This window comes from Rattus norvegicus, chromosome 1 (genome assembly GCF_021556685.1).
Source record: "Rattus norvegicus strain SHRSP/BbbUtx chromosome 1, alternate assembly SHRSP_T2T, whole genome shotgun sequence".
Classification (NCBI taxonomy): domain Eukaryota; kingdom Metazoa; phylum Chordata; class Mammalia; order Rodentia; family Muridae; genus Rattus; species Rattus norvegicus.
This window is the reverse complement of record NC_141534.1, coordinates 94,701,242-94,706,303: the sequence shown is the minus strand read 5'-3', so window position 1 is coordinate 94,706,303 and position 5,062 is coordinate 94,701,242. Positions and strand designations below refer to the sequence as shown.

At 49.5% G+C, this 5,062-nt stretch overlaps 1 long non-coding RNA gene across 1 annotated transcript; it reads right to left on the bottom strand.

The window, feature by feature from the left end:
* Positions 1–370: 370 nt before the first annotated feature.
* Positions 371–2,570, bottom strand: LOC148007299 (uncharacterized). Its single transcript, XR_015650306.1, has 3 exons — positions 2,515–2,570; positions 608–747; positions 371–486 (listed from the first exon to the last, which is right to left on the bottom strand). It is a non-coding gene; the product is annotated as an uncharacterized LOC148007299 (long non-coding RNA).
* Positions 2,571–5,062: the final 2,492 nt, after the last annotated feature.

The following is a 5,062-nucleotide window of genomic DNA, read 5'->3' as shown; positions in this document are numbered from 1 at the left end:
CCGCTGAGCCACCTCTCCAGTTCCTAAGAAAAGAATCTTAAACATTGTTACTGCGTGCATGTGCTGGGACTGCAGCACATCAGGCTTCATAGATGGTTCTGACTGGCAGTTCTCTTCATCTATGAGGTAGCTACATGTGTATCCCCTCTCTACTGTTTTGTTTTGTTTTTGTCTTTTTACTATAAATGTATATGTGTGTGTGTGCACACACACACACACACACATACACCCCACAATTTTGAAGGTGATTTTCTTTAAATATAAGGAATCTACAGAAGAGAGGCTTGGAAAGGTCGTAAGAATCAGGGGTGGTGGGCAGTTTTAAAGAAACAGAGCTTTCTAGACACAGCAGGTGCACATACAAACTCACAGAGATGGTGACAGCATCCATAGGACCAGCTTAGGCCAGACACAATTCCTGTGTGGCGGAGGGAAGTCCTTCCGGGAGCGAAACAGGACACACATCAGCCACGTCTAGGGTGGGCCCTGTGCTCAGCAGTAGTGGGTTAACACAAACTGGACTCCATGTTTTTTTAGTGCCTCCCCCTCCCCTGTTTCCTTTCCCCCACTTGATGGAGGGTTTCTTTGTGTAACAGTGTTTCCTGACCTGCGGCCTTGTAGGTCCTCCTGCCTCTGCCTCCTGACTGCTGGATTAAAGGTGGATGCCACCACTGCCCACGGGATGGGTCTCAATCTGGGTCAGTTATTGCTTGGCCGTTCCTTCGGTCTCTGCTCCATCCCCAGTCTCTGCATTTGGACATACATTGTATATTCTCACTTATAAGTGGATTTCAGCCATAAAATATGGCTCTTTTAAAAATTATGATTATGATTATGATTATGATTATGATTATTATCATTACTTATTCACTTTACATCCTGCTCACTGCCTCCCTTCCCACATCCCTTCCCCATCCTTCTTCCCCTTCACCCCTGGTTATCCCCCTACCCTGCACATCAAGTCTCTGTGAGGCTAGACGTATCCTCTCCCACTGAGGCCAGAGAAGGCAGCCCAGCTAGAAGAACACATCCTGCATACAGGCCACAGCTTTTGGGGCGGCCCCTGCTCTGGTTGTTTGGGACGCACATGAAGACTGAGCTGCACATCTGCTACATATGTGTGGGGCAGCCTAGGCCCAGCCCACGTATGCTCTTTGGTTGGTGGTTCTTTGAGTTTTTGAGAGCCCCAAGGTCCGGATTAGTTGACTCTGTTGGCTTCCTGCAGAGTTCCTAACCCCTTAGGGGCCACAATCCTTCCTCCTATTCTTCCCTAAGAGTCCCCAAGCTCCATCTACTGTTGGGCTGTGGGTGTCTGCATCTGTGTGAATCAGCTGGTGAATGGAGCCCCCCAGAGGACAGCCATGCTAGACTCCTGTCTGCAAGCACAGCAGAGTATCATTAATAGTGTCAGGGATGGTGCTTGCCCATGGGATGGATCTCAATTTGGGCTGGTTATTGGTTGGCCGTTCCCTCAGTCTCTGCTCCGTCCCCAATCAGCCATAAGATACAGGATACCCATGCTACACTCCACAGACCCAAGGAGGCTGGACAGGAAGCACAAAGGAGAATGCTTGAATCTCACTTGGAAGGGAAAATGAAGTGGTCGTGGGAGGCAGGTGGAGGGAGGGGACAGGGTGGGAGAGGGAGTGTGTGGGGGTTGGGGTCGGGTTGGGGAGGGGAAGGGAGGGCCTGATGGCCATGAAAATGAACGGAAATCTGCGACTGACAAGGATGGACAGGTACAGGACGTCTCCAGGAAGAGCTGGAGACCTGGGATAGGAGAGATGCCCAAAAATCAGTGGGGTGCCCTTAGCTGTGACTCATAGCATTGGGGATATGGAGCCTGGGGAGGCTGCCTCTTGTGGCCAGGCAGGAACCCCGGTGAAGGGATAGTGACACCAACCCACAGACAAAACTTTTGACCCAAATTGATCCTGTCTTTCTTTTGTTAAAGAGAGAACATGAAGTTGGGACAAAGTGGATTGGGAGGAGTTGGGAAATGAAAAAGAATATGATACAAGTACTATATAAAATTATTATTTATAAGATGATATAATTATACCGTACAATACTATAGAAATATATATTATATAAAATAAATACTATATAAACAAACATTTTAAAAGATTAAAAACTAAACGAGCAAACAGCAAAACAAAACGAGGGATGGGGGGATGTTTCAATAGTTAAGAGCACCGATTGCTCTTCCAGAGGATCTCTGTTCAGGTCCCACACCACCCCCCCCCCAAAAAAAAACCAAAAAAAACCGGCAGCTCGAAACTTTGTTATCTTCAGTCCTAGGGCATCGGCTGCCCTCTTCTGGCCTCTGCGGGAACTGCATGTATTCATTGCACAGACATATAAGCAGGTTAAAAAAAAAGTAACACACACACACACACACACACACACACATGCACACGCACACAAAACCAAAAACCATTGTTAGGCTCAACATCGAGCTCTCCTCACAGATCCACAGAAATTGCTCATGCTCTGAGTCCCAGCCACACTGACCTTCGAGTCCCAGCTAGGAACGCCGAGTTACACTTTGGAAGAGGTTTAATTGGCTCTTTATTTAAGACAGTTCGTATTAGTGGGTCCCCTGGGGATTGAGTAAGGACTTGGGTGGGACATCTGGGTTCCAGGAATGATGTGGTAACTGCAGCTCCCCAGGGGTTTGGAAGAAAGGCAGCTGCTTATATAAGAAAGCTGGAGTCCGTTCTGAAAGTCGCCAAAAAAGGAGCAGGAGCTGCGGAGAGAACCATCAATCAGGTGCCCTGAACAGGTGGAGGCTGGGGCGGCTCTCAGCCGAAAGCCCTGCTCAGAGCTCCGGTTACCAGCTGTGGGAATCTAAGGGTGACAGCTGAAGCCAAAGGGGAGGGAGAAGGGACAGAGGCCTGAGTCAGGGGAAACATCGACTGTGGAGCACCTGAGGTGAAGAGCCACCAGGCAGGGAGCTGAAGACCAGTACCCACGGCATCCCATGCCATGGTTGTTGGAGTGGGACTCCCTGGGCCAGAAGCAGCAATTTGACCAGAGGCTTCTTAGAATTCTTCTCAAGCTTCTCCTGGTGAGCGTCAGGCAGGGAAAAGAAGGGACACCGATCTTCTTCAATATTTTCCTCTTGGTCTCCCCCAATTCCCATTTGTGAGGGCTGAACACAGAGCCTCCTGACTATTGGTTAGAGCTCTACCACTGAGCCACGCCCCCAGCCCCTCACTGGGGGATTCTAGGCAGGGGCTCTACCACTAAGCCATGCCTCAGGCCCCTCACTGGGGGATTCTAGGCAGGGGCTCTACCACTGAGCCACGCCCCCAGCCCCTCACTGGGGGATTCTAGGCAGGGGCTCTACCACTGAGCCACGCCCTCAGCCCCTCACTGGGGGATTCTAGGCAGGGGCTCTACCATTTAGCCACACTCCCAACCCCTCACTGGGGGATTCTAGGCAGGTTTTCTGATGCTGAGCTGTATTTCCAGTCTTTGTTTTCTTTTGGGCTATTCTTTTTTAATTTAATTTTTTTGAGACAAGGTCTCACTGTTCAACCCTGGCTGGCATGGAAGTTGATTTGTAGCTAAGGCTGGGCTGCAACTCAAAGGAGAGTCTTAGAATTCTACATCTTCATCTAAAGGCTGCTAGGAGAAGACTGGCTTCCAGGTAGCTAGGATGAGTCTTAAAACCCATGCCCACAGTGACACACCTACTTCAACAAGGCCACACCTCCAAATAGTGCCACTCCCTGGGGCCAAGTATATTCAAATCATGACACCTAGCTAGCAACGCAAGGCTGACACCTGTATCCAACTATGTGCATACACCTTGTATTGGCTGGTTTTGTGTGTCAACTTGACACAAGCTGCAGTTATCACGGAGAAAGGAGCTTCCCTTGAGAAAAATGCCTCCATGAGATCCAGTCATAAGGCATTTTCTTAACTAGTGATCAAAGTGGGAGGACCCAGCCTTGGTGGTGTCCCTGGGCTGGTGGTCTTGGGTTCTATAAGACACCAAACTGAGCAAGCCAGGGGAGGCAAGCCAGTAAGTAACATCCCCCCATGGCCTCTGCATCAGCTCCTGCTTCTTGCCCTGTGTGAGTTGCAGTCCTGACTTCCTTTGGTGATAAACAGCAATGTGGAAAGTACATGCACAGGTGAACACATGGCTGCTTGTCTTGCCTGTAAATAAGTATGCCATGTGTGCTCTATCTTGCTGGGTAGAGGAATGTATTTTCTTCAGTTTGAGCCTTTTGGAGCCAGGTTCTTCTATCTACAGTCAAACACATCTTGACAGATGTCCACAGGTCAGTGCAACCTTTTGGGGGAGCTTCTAAGGATCAGGCCCCGAATTAAGGCTTGAAGACTGAGCAGGAAGGGTGGGCCGTGTTACAAGTTAAGTTCCAGGCCATAGCAAAACAAGGAACAAAACAAACCACCACAAATACAGTAGTGTGTAGGCATGCGTTTCCATTTATACATGCGATGCTGCCCTGTGGTGCTGAGACCAGCTAGCATCACTCAGTCCTCCTGGGAAAAGCAAATTTGTGGATCCTGCCCCAGTTCCACTGAGTGCTTTTGGAAGCCCAGGATTGTGAGGTCAGAGCATCCTTTGAGATGTGAGCAGTGAGGTCTTCCACTAGGTGCAGACCTCTGACCTTGGTGGACCCAGCTGAACTGTCCCACTTCTCCAACTGCAGTTGCTGGTGCTAGTTGGGGTTTGGCTTGGGTGTTTCCAAGTTCATAGGCTTTTCAAGAATGAACCAGAGGGCTGGAGTGATGACCCAGTGGACACTCTTCCAGGGGACCTGCATTCAGTTCCACACACACCAGGCAGCTCACAACCTTCTGTGTCTCCAGCTCCAGACACTCTGAGCCCTCTGGCTTCCATGGCTTCTGTGCTGGTACCTTCTCATGCATATCATGCTCCCATAAAAAGAGAAACACAGTAAAAGCCCACACAGATTGCAAAGTAGCAAGGAAACTATTCAAAGCCAAGTGACAGTACTGCCACAATACACCACATGACAGCAGTGGGCCACAAGAGCTAAGACATCCAAGGGCTGGGCTGCTA